Raw genomic sequence first — 12195 nt, 5'->3', positions numbered from 1 at the left:
GTGGGGACGCTACTTGGGTGGGGGTGCTCTAAGGGTGGGAGTGCTCTAAGGGTGGGTGTGCTCTAAGCATGGAGGCACTCTAAGGATGGCGGTGCTCTAAGGGTGAGGACGCTCTAGGCGTGGAGGCGCTCTAAGGGAGGGGGCGCTCTAAGCATGGAGGCACTCTAAGGGAGGGGGCGCTCTAAGCATGGAGGCACTCTAAGGGAGGGGGCGCTCTAGGCGTGGAGGCGCTCTAAGGGAGGGGGCGCTCTAAGCATGGAGGCACTCTAAGGGAGGGGGGCGCTCTAAGCATGGAGGCACTCTAAGGATGGCGGTGCTCTAAGGGTGGGGACGCTACTTGGGTGGGGGAGCTCTAAGGGTGGCGGTGCTCCAAGCATGGAGGTGCTCTAAGGGTGGGGGCGCTACTTGGGTGGGGGCACTCTAAGGGAGGGGTGTTCTAAGGGTGAAGGCGCTCTAAGGGTGGGGGTGCTCTAAGGGTGAAGGCGCACTAAGGGTGGAGGCGCTCTAAGGAAGGGGGCATTCTAAGCCTCTCTACGGGTGGGGGTGCTCCTAGGGTGGGGGCACTCTAAGGGTGGGAGTGCTTTACGGGTGAAGGAGACTAGTAAAGAAGAATAAACTATGTTTTCTAAAGCTTCTTGCATTATAACGCTAACTGGTATAAACATAACCTTAAATTCTTCAATTCCCTGAGTTGGAGTCAGGTGTGTACGGTGGGGGGGGCTCCCAACATCTCTGCAACAGACTCCCCCCCCCCCCCCCCCCCCCCAACCTCTGATCTGGCTGTGATGTCACTGTGTCAGGAATCTGAACAGGTTAAAAAGACACTAAACAGAAAAATTAATATGTGACAATCGCCAGTGTAAATGAACTGCTGCAGCAACAAAAGGCAATGTTTACTGCACCACTAGAACAACAACACAGCAATTTCAAAGGCTTTGTCAAGCTAATAATGGACTCCACCAACACTAGACTGGAATCAATAACCAAGGAACTACAAGAAATAAAAACCAGCCTGCAGGACACACTAAAAGAAGTGGATGACATTCAAACTGAGACAGCAAATCTGAAGAACGCAGCACCTCGATGCAAACTGATGTTTTTAAGGCCTGTGACAGCTTGTTGGCTGGCAAGCCAATCCAGGCGGAATAACCTGGTATTTGAGGGGACACAGGAGTCACAGGGAGAAACCTGGTCAGAGACGGAGGAGAAGGTCAAACAAGTTGTGAAGGAAAAATTACAGCTGCAACGCGAGGTGGAGGTGGAGCGGCCCCACCGCACAGGAAGACCTGGAGGAGACCGACCGAGGCCGACTGGTAAAATTCCTAAGGCACAAGCACAGAACGGAAATACTGCAAAGGACCAGAAATCTGAAAGGTTCCAGAATTTACATAAACGAAGACTTCAATGAGGCAGTCAGAAGGAAAAGGAAAGAACTCATGCTGGAATTAAGAGCGGCGAGAGAATTACAGGACAAACTGATCATTCATCCCAGGTCCAGCACACCAAAACAACCAGGGCCAGCTAACGTTAATACATTAACAGGTAGGCCTATAGAATGTTGAAACTCACTATGTCATTAAATAAAATTCACACACATAGAAAGTCACTCACTACAAAGTCTGGTTGAATATGAGCTCCTGGAACTGAACACCTTCCAGTAAACTGAACATCATTCACAGGAAATGGAGAATGACATTGATCCTGAGAACAATGTCTTTGCTAACTGCAACTATTACACTGCTGAGCAACTTAATAGGTCAATCAAGACCGAACAGCAATTATCCATCATCCACTTTAACAGCAGAAGCCTGTATGCCAACTTCACAGTATCAAAGACCATCTAAAGCAATTGAAACAGAGCTTTAACATAATCGCAATAACAGAAACTTGGATAAACAGTGAAAAAGAATCAGGTTTTAGAATTGAAGGATATGAAATATTTTCTATTAACAGAGTTAACGACAGTGGGGGTGGTTTGATACTATATGTGGATAAGGATTTAAATTACAATGGGATGGAAAAATGGTGGTGAATAACTTATTGGAATTTGTCACAATAGAAATATGTATGGAAAATATTATTGTTAGTTGCATATACAGGTGACCAGGTTCGAATATTAACACTTTAAGGACTGGATGGAAGAGACATTAACAAAAACGAGCCAAAAAGTTATGTTCATCTGTGGGGGCTTCAATATGGACTTGTTAAATAACCATAAAATGAAATTTATCAACACTGTGTTTAGTCTAGGCCCCAAAATGACCAAACCCAGCTGAATTACTTCTCACTGTGCAACGCTAAGAGACAATATATTTACTAATACATACATAACAACACAGTAAATGGATTACTGATAAACGACATCAGTGACCACCTACCAATTTCTACAGTTTATGACAGCAACTACACTCTGAACAGACATGATAATAAACCAACTTCCAAAAGGGTCAGGACAGAAGAAACAATGGAGGCGTTGAAAGTTAATCTGCACAAGACTGGGAGTTTATTGATAAGGAAAAAGATGTTGACAAAGTATATGAAGAATTCTTAAGAATATTCAATTTATTATATGATAACAATTGTCCAATTAAAATATATAGCAGAAAACAAAAACTAAATGATAGACCATGGATTTCCAAGGGATTACAAAACGCCTGTAAAAAGAAAAATACACTTTATAGAGAATTTATTAAACACAGAACTATAGAGACCGAAAATAAATATAAGAAATATAGGAATAAGTTAACTAACATTATGAGATCTTGTAAAAAAGAATACTATGCAAAATTATTAGAAAATTATAAAGACAATATTAAAGGTATGTGGAACATTTTAAATAATATTATTAAAAATAATAATAGACAGGCTACTTATACTTATCCCCATTACTTCATTGAGAATGATAAAATATTAATAACATGGAGGATGTGGTTAATAATTTCAATAAATTTTTGGAAATGTGGACCAAACTTAGCTGAACCCCGGTTCAGCTAATCCCGGTTCAGCTAATCCCGGTTCAGCTAATCCCGGTTCAGCTAATCCCGATTCCACAATCATTAGAAAGTAAATATAAGACGCTAATAGAAAGAAATTCCAGTTCAATATTTCTGACAGCAGTAGATGAAAAAGAAATAATTGATATTGTTAAAGAATGCAAAAACAAACCATCCACTGATCACGATGGATTAGATATAAAAATGATTTTAAAAAAGTAATAGAGGGGATCGCCAAACCACCAACGAACATCTGCAATTTATCATTTTCAACCGGTAAATTTCCAACAAAAATGAAAATAGCAAAAGTGATTCCGCTATATAAAACTGGAAATAAACACCACTTCACAAATTACAGGCCTGTCTGTCTACTGTCACAATTTTCAAAAATTTTTGAACAATTATTTAACAACAGATTAGAGAAATTTATTGATAAAAATAAGCCACTCACTGACAGCCAATATGGATTTAGAAAAAATAGATCGACCTCACTAGCACTAACAGAACTCAGTGAAGGAATTACAAACTCCACAGATAAAAAGAAATATGCAGTTGGGATTTTCATTGATCTAAAAAAAGGATTTGAAAAAATAAATCACAAAATATTGATCAGTAAACTGGAACAAATCGGGATCAGGGGGGCCGCTCTAAACTGGATAAGTAGTTACCTGAGAGACAGACAACAATTTGTGAAGATAGGAGATTATAGGTCTGAATGTCTGGGCATTGCTTGTGGTGTCCCCCAGGGGTCAGTGTTGGGACCAAAGTTATTTTTATTATATATCAATGATATTTGTAAAGTATCTCAAGTATTGCATTTTGTATTATTTGCAGAGGTTATCAATAAATTTGAGTAAAACTACAATCATGGTATTTGGAAACGTAAATCAAAGCATTGAGCACAGATACAGATAGAAGGGTTAACATAGAAAGGCTTCATGAAAATAAATTCCTTGGAGTGATCATAGATGGCAACATTTGCTGGAAGCCTCACATAAAACACATCAAAACCAAACTGTCCAGAAGTATTTCAATCCTAGCAAGAGCTAAGCACATTCTGGATTCCAAAGCACTTCACATCCTGTACTGCTCACTACTGTTACCTTATTAGAATGAGTGTGTAGAGGTTTGGGGGAACACTTATCAACACTCACTGCAGCCACTAGTCATAATGTAAAAAAGAGCAATAAGAATCATTCACAATGCCGGACTATGGGATCATAACTCATTATTTCTAAAATCTAAACTGGTAAAATACCAAAACCTAAAGCAATGCCCAAACATTTTCCTTTTCAAAAAAATGTACAAAGAAATTATTTTCAGAAGGTATAGAGAAGCATAGCAGAAAATGTTGTTTGTTTTTTTTATTTTGTGTATTTGTATATATGTATGAGGGTATATGTGTATACCTCTGACAAACCGTATACCGGTACCAGAGACCTACGCAGTGACTACTCGCTAGTACTGACAAACAGCACAACAACACATAAGCTTCTATGAAGCTCAAGTAACACTTATATTCAATTACATTCAATTCAGTTTATTTCTATAGCTCCAATTCACCTAATTCATCTAAAGGCACTTTCCAGTTCAACCAGATCATCCAGTCAGATTAATTCAAAGTTTTCTATCTAAGGAAAACCAGCTGATTGCATCGACTCATTGACTCTTCAGCAATCCCTCACACTAAGCATGCTTGTAGCGACAGTGGAGAGGAAAAACTCCCTTTGAACAGGAAGAAACCTCCAGCAGAACCAGGCTCAGTGTGAGCGGCCATCTGCTGAGGCCCACTGGGGTTCAAGGAGACAGAAGCAGACATAGAAAAAGAAGCATAGATACAAAAGGCAACTGTCAACCAGCTCCACAGGCGGCCCCGTCCAGGAAACACACAGCCAGGCAGACGAGCTCCGAGCCAGCTCCCATGTTAGAGGATGAAGAGAGCACATCCAGTTAGTCACAGTCAGAGAAACAGGACTACACTGGAAAACAGGCCAAGCTCCAACATCTAGAAACAAAGGTGTTGATGGCAGCAGCACAGCTGATATTTCTCTCCAGGATGGAGTCACAGCCAAACAGGAACAGACCAGATGAAGCTACTATGAGAGAAAGCAGAGAGAGCAGAACGTTAGAGATTGAACTAACAGATTCTGCAGAGTGGGAGAATAGAGATAGAATGAAGCAGAATGATGAAAAAGGGGTCCCTATGTCCTCCAGCAGTCTAAGCCTATAGCAGCAGAACTATAGAGATAGCTCAGGATAACCTGAGCCACTCTAACTAGAAGCTTTATCAAAAAGGAAAGTTTTAAGCTTAGCCTTAAAAGTAGACAGGGTGTCTGCCTCACGGACTAAAAGGTAGTTGGTAGTTGGTAGTTGGTTCCACAGGAGAGGAGCCTGAGAACTAAAAGATCTGCCTCCCATTCTACTTTTAGAAATTCTAGGAACCACTAGTAAACCTGCGGATTGAGAGCGAAGTGCTCTGTTAGGAACATAAGGAACAATCAGATCTCTGATATCAGATGGAGCTTGGCCATTTAAGGCTTTATATGTGAGAAGGAGGATTTTAAATTCTATTCTGGATTTAACAGGAAGCCAATGAAGAGAAGCCAGGATAGGAGAGATATGATCTCTCTTTTTCATTTTCATTAGAACTCTGGCTGCAGCATTTTGGATCAGCTGAAGGCTTTTAACTACAGTTTGTGGACTTCCTGATAGTAAAGAATTACAATAGTCCAGCCTTGAAGTAACAAATGCATGGACTAGTTTCTCAGCATCACCCCTGGACAGGAGATTTCTCATTTCTGCAATATTCCTCAGATGAAAGAAGGAAATTCTAGAAACCTCTTTGATATGGGATTTAAATGACAGGTCCTGATCAAAAACAACACCAAGATTTTTTACTTTATTATCTGAAATCAGTTTAATCCCATCCAGATGAAGTGACTGACTAATCAGCTTCTTTTTCAGAGACTCTGGTCCAAAGACTATAACTTCTGTTTTGTCTGCATTCAGAAGCAGAAAGTTAAGAGTCATCCAGGTTTTTATGTCTTCAAGACATGCCTGTAATCTATGTAATGGGTTACCCATTCAGCGTCTGCTCTGCCAATAATGCAAGCGTAGAAGAAGAAATGTGCTGTTTACCTGTGCAAAGAAAGAAACAACGAAAGAAAAATGTTTGAGGACTTCAGTGTTGAGGAAGAGCATGAGTTCTTTGCCGAGCTGAATGCGCACTTTCATCTGGTTTGGTCTGCCGCGGTTTCCGTAGCGTCGTAAACGTGCTTTCAGGAAATCCTTTACACTACTGTTTATGCTCTAAAAACATTCTAAATGACTTCATTTCGAGTAAATTATGGACGCTACCCACTCAGGACACTTGGAATACATTGGACGAGCAGTATGGAGGAATATTGACACGTTTTTTGTGGACTTTTATGGACCTTTCTGTCTCGGGCTCCGTAGACCTCCATTATTTAAATGTCAGCAGACAGCAAGAAGTCTCCCAGATCTCCAGATGCATTTGAGATATCAAAAAAGTACTCCAGAGTGTTGTTCAGCATGGGGGTGAGTAGAAAATGAAGGCTAATCATTTTTTGGGTGCACTATTCCTTTAAGCATCTGGTACAGTGTTGTTCATTTCATTATCCTCAACAGAAACAGTTCCTTTAATCTGGATTACAGACAGATATAGCTGGGTATCATCAGCATAACAGTGGAAATTAATCCCATGCTGTCTAATAATTCTACCGATTGGGAGCATGTATAAAGTAAAGAGAATTGGTCCTAGCACTGATCCCTGTGGTACTCCACAGATAACCTTTGAGCATGAGGAAGATCTATCATTAACATGAACAAACTGAATTCGATCAGATAGATCAGATTTAAACCAGTCTAGTGCTGTTCCTTTAATTCCAACAAAATATTCAAGTCTTTCTAAAAGAATATTATGGTCAACTGGATCAAATGCAGCACTGAGATCCAACAGGACGAGCACAGATACAAGTCCATTATCTGAGGCCATGAGAATATCATTAGTGACTTTCACCAGAGCTGTTTCAGTGCTATGATGAGCTCTAAAGCCAGACTGAAACTCTTCAGAAAGTTCATTAGGGTGGAAGTGATCGCACACTTGTTTGGCAACTACTTTCTCAAGAAATTTAGATAAGAAAGGAAGATTGGATATAGGTCTATAATTGACCAAGTCATCTGGGTCAAGAGACGGTTTCTTAAGCAGAGGTTTAATTACAGCAGCCTTAAAAGCTTTAGGTACATATCCCTGTAACAGAGATAGATTAATCACATCTAAAATGGAGGAGGAGATCAAAGGGAATACCTCCTTAAATAACCTGGTTGGAACTGGATCTAACATCCAAGTTGAAGGCTTAGATGAAGACAATAATTTTGCTAATTCAGAAAGTTCAACTGGATCAAAGCAGTCTAAACCCCGTTCAGATTCCATGACTACCTCAGGTACAATCGCGGATAGAGGAGTGCTAATGATCTTATTTTTAATAAGATTAATCTTATTTATAAAGAATCCCATAAAATCCTTGCTGCTAAGAGCAGGTGGAATGGACGGTTCAACAGAGCTATGGCTCTGGGTGAGTTTGGCAACTGGATTAAAAAGAAATCTAGGATTATTCTTATTGTCCTCTATTAATGAGGAGAAGTATGCTGCTCTTGCTTTACAAAGGGTCTTGTTATACAGCAGTAAACTATTTTTCCAGAATAGGTAGGATTTCTGTAGGCCTGTGTGTTAGGAATCCAGTTTGTGTGGGTTGTGTGTTTGTGTTTTCTCCCTTCACCACCAGATGGCGCCTGGTTCTCATTATCTGAGGACTCTTAAGCTGCTGACTGCCACTACCTCGTGTTTGCCAGTTTTGGGTACTCTTGCCAAGCTGAGTTTAGCAGAGTCTAACTGAGTCTTTGTCTCCCTGAGCCCTAACCTTACTGTTTTTGTCAGGAAGTCATCCTGCAAACTGGATGTTTTGGCCTTCTCCCCCTTGGAAGGATCTTTTGAGCTTCACACTGAGCAGGGGATAAATCTCCACACGAACTTAAGTACTTCAGGAAATTTAAGTGGCAGTCAGCTCCATCGCTCCTCAGGAACCAACCAAACCCGAGTAAACCCTGTCCGCCCTCCAACGAGTCAACCAAGTTCAGGAATAACCCACACCAACTGGATTCTGGGAAAGACACCTTTTCCCTGGAAACGTGAGTCCCGTTTCAGTCTCTGTTTTTGCAAGTCGTCGCTCAAGTTTCCCACTGAGCCTGAACTAAACACTGAACTTCCCTTCTCACTTCCAGTTCCGGTTCACCAGCGTTCTGAGTAACACTGGATTAAACTCATTGTGCTTTCAATAAACCTGCTAAACATTTTCTCTGGTTCTCTGAGTGGTTTCCTGCATGTGGGTCAGATTCCTTAAAAAGAACATGACACTGTGGAGTGATATTTTCTCTCCAGTTTCCTAGCATTTGGCTTCAAAGTACGCAGCTCTGCATTAAACCAAGGAGCAAGGTTTCTATTTTTAACGGATTTCATTTTCAAAGGAGCTGCGTTGTCTAAGGCAGTACGCAGAGAACTAGCAACCCCATCAACAAAATCATCAACCTGTGAAGGGGAATAAGCTATGCTTTTGCACTCTGCAGCACTGCTCAGTGACACAGAGGAGAGAGAAAGTGAAGCACATTTTTTAAAATTTATAACTGCACTATCTGATAAAGATCTACTAAAATTTAACCTTCTTTTGGGGGAGGAGAACTCTGTTAAAGTAATCCTGAAGGTTATTAGAAAGTGGTCAGAGAGGACAGGGTTGTGAGGAAATGCTGTTATTTCTTCACATTCTATGCCGTATGTCAGCACAAGATCCAAAGTATGAAGATGAGAATGTGTGGGACTATTCACATTTTGAACAAAGCCAATAATGTCTAAGATAGCATTAAAGGCTGCTCTTAATATTAACAATTACAAATTAATCATAAACAATAACATTTCTTAATGTCCATTCGTCCATGGCGCGTAAATTTCGTCTGGTCATAGTCTCGTTGACGAAAATCACAAATAACATTACTGGGGAAAGGTCTTACTTTAAAATTCTATACCACTCATTTGGAAAGCCATCTGCCCCTGGGCTCTTGTTTGACTTTAATTTGCCAATTGCATTGTTTAATTAATTTTTTTATGGTGCGGTTAATTCCTAATTTTGTATTTTACTCAGTGACTGAAGGTCTAGTGATTGTAGGAATTTCTTCTTTTTAAATAAAGCTCATAGAACAACGTCTTACCAGAACGGACATTAATGTTTGATCCATACTCCAATCTGGAAGGTGGCGGTAATGTGCCTATCATTTTAAAAAATAAAACAATAGAAGAAGACTTCCTTGTCCAACAGGAGTAGCAGTATATATATATACCAAAAGAAAATATTTCTATCAAGAGAAGAACAACAGATAATTTATCAATTTTTTCAGCAGAGATGTTGGCAATTATTTTGGCATTGCAATGGGTGCTGGAGGTGAAGCCTAGAAATGTAGTTATCTGTTCAGATTCAATGTCTTGCCTGACTAGTTTTAAAAGTGGAAAATCTGAAAGCTGTAAGGATCTTTTAGATGAAGTCAGTTATTTAATGTATGGTATAAGGCAACAAAATATAAGTATTCAATTAACATGGGTTCCAGCACACAAATGAATTTTAGGTAATGAAAAAGTAGATAAGTTAGCTAAAGAAGCAGTTAAGGTAGGAGAAATTGAATATGATGTCCCGCTAAGTAGAACAGAAATAAAAGTAATTATTAAAGATAAAATAAATAAGGTATGGCAGAAGAGATAGAATTTAGAAGAAAAAGGAAGACATTTATATAAAATACATAAAGATATTAGCATAAGATATAACAGTATAATGAGTAGAAGAGAGGAAATATGGATAAACAGGTTAAGGATTGGGTATACCAGTTTAAATGCAGGTCTAAAAATAATAGGGAAACATCCAACGGGTAATTGTTGTTATTGTGGAGAAATCGAAGGAGTAGAACATGTGTTGATCTATTGTAGCAAATATATAAAAGAGAGGAAAGAACTGGAAAGGGTAATGGGGAGTTCAGTAAAGATGGCTGATTTATTAGGGAAGCATCAATCAGATAAGATAATTAAAGCACTTATTAAATATTTAAAAGATACAGAATTAGCTGGGAGAATTTAGTGTGTGTATGTGCGTGTGTGTAAGTATAGATAGAATTTAGTTTCATGAAGATATAAAGATATATAGGCATTATATTTCTGAATCACATCTCCGTCCAGTTGATGGCGGTAATGCACACAGGATGCAAACTGCCAGAAAACTCAATAGAAGAAGAAGAAGAAGACTTCCTTGTCCAACCAGGAAAAGATCATTCAAACCCAGAAAACTACAGACCAATAGCCTTAACATCTAATTTATGTAAAATAATGGAAAAAAATGATTAATAATAGACTAGTATATTATCTAAATAGTAAAGGATATATATCAAAATATCAAAGTGGTTTTCCAAAAGGGAGGAGCACTAACGATCCAACGCTCTGTTTAGAGCACGAAATTAGAAGAGCACAAGTAAATAAAGAAAGTGTAGTGGCTGTATTCTTTGATATAGAAAAGGCATATGACATGATGTGGGTGGATGGATTATTAATTAAATTATACAAGTTTGGTATTAAAGGGAGAATATTTAAATGGATTAAAGACTTTTTAACTGGTAGGAAAATACAAGTTAGAATAGGAGAAACTACTTCAGGAAAATATATAGTAGAAAATGGAACTCCACAGGGGAGTATTATAAGTCCACTATTGTTCTCAACTATGATAAATTACGTATTTAAAGATATTGAAAAAGACATGGGGTGTTCACTATTTGCAGATGATGGAGCTGTTTGGAAACGAGGGAAAAATTTTGATTTTATTGTTAAAAAATTACAAAAGGTTATTATTGAAATAGAGAAATGGGCATTGCAATGGGGATTTAAGTTCTCAGTTGATAAAACAAAAGTAATGTTATTTACTCAGAAAAAAATAAACAAGGAAATAAAATTAAAATTATACAAACAAGAGTTAGAGCAGGTAAAGTGTATAAAATTTTTAGGATTATGGTTTGATGAAAAATTAAAATGGCATATACATATACAAAAAGTTGTTGATAAATGTAAGAAAATCTTGAATATTTTGAGATGTTTGGCTGGCAGTGACTGGGAAGCAGAGAGGAAATCACTAAAACAGATTTACACAAGTATGATAAGATCCAACATAGACTTTGGTTGTTTAGGGTACGGTTCAGCAGCTAAAACACATCTAAACAAATTAGACATTATCCAACATCAGGCACTAAGATTATGTACTGGAGCATTTAAAACCACACCAACAGCAGCATTAGAAATAGAAATGGGAGAAATGCCATTAGATTTAAGAAGAACAAAATTAGAAATTAATTACTGGTTAAATTTACAAGGAAATAATGGGGATCACCCAACTTTGGACATTTTAAATCCATGCTGGGAAAAAGAAAAGAAAGAAATGAGGAGTTTTGGATGGACAATTGAAAATAAAATAAAAAATTTAAAATTAATAGTTTAGAAATTAGTCAAACAACACCAATATCAATTATACCTCCCTGGATTCTACCAGAAGCAACAGTAGATATGTCACTAATGGAAAAGAAACAAGATAAATCGTACACGGTAGATATTAATTTAGTACAGTTACATTTAGACAGTTATTATCAATATATTCAAATTTATACTGATGCATCAAAAATAACTGAGAAACTAGGAATAGCATTTGTTGTACCAGAATTCAATATAAAAATAGGAAAAAAAATTACAGATGGATTATCAGTATACAATTCAATTCAATTCAGTTTATTTATATAGCGCCAAATTCACAACACATGTCATCTCAAGGCACTTTACAGTTCAACCAGATCATACAGTCAAATTGATACAAAGTTTTCTATCTAAGGAAAACCAGTTGATTGCATTGACTCATTGACTCAAATACAATCCCCCACACTAAGCATGCTTGTAGCGACAGTGGAGAGGAAAAACTCCCTTTTAACAGGAAGAAACCTCCAGCAGAACCAGGCTCAGTGTGAGCGGCCATCTGCCGAGGCCGACTGGGGTTCAAGGAGACAGAAGCAGAGATACAAAAAGCAGCTGTAAAAGGCGGCCCCGTCCAGGAAACAC

This window comes from Cyprinodon tularosa, unplaced genomic scaffold, assembly GCF_016077235.1.
Source record: "Cyprinodon tularosa strain WSP-4 unplaced genomic scaffold, ASM1607723v1 ctg935, whole genome shotgun sequence".
Lineage (NCBI taxonomy): Eukaryota > Metazoa > Chordata > Actinopteri > Cyprinodontiformes > Cyprinodontidae > Cyprinodon > Cyprinodon tularosa.
Note: the sequence above shows the minus strand (reverse complement) of the source record.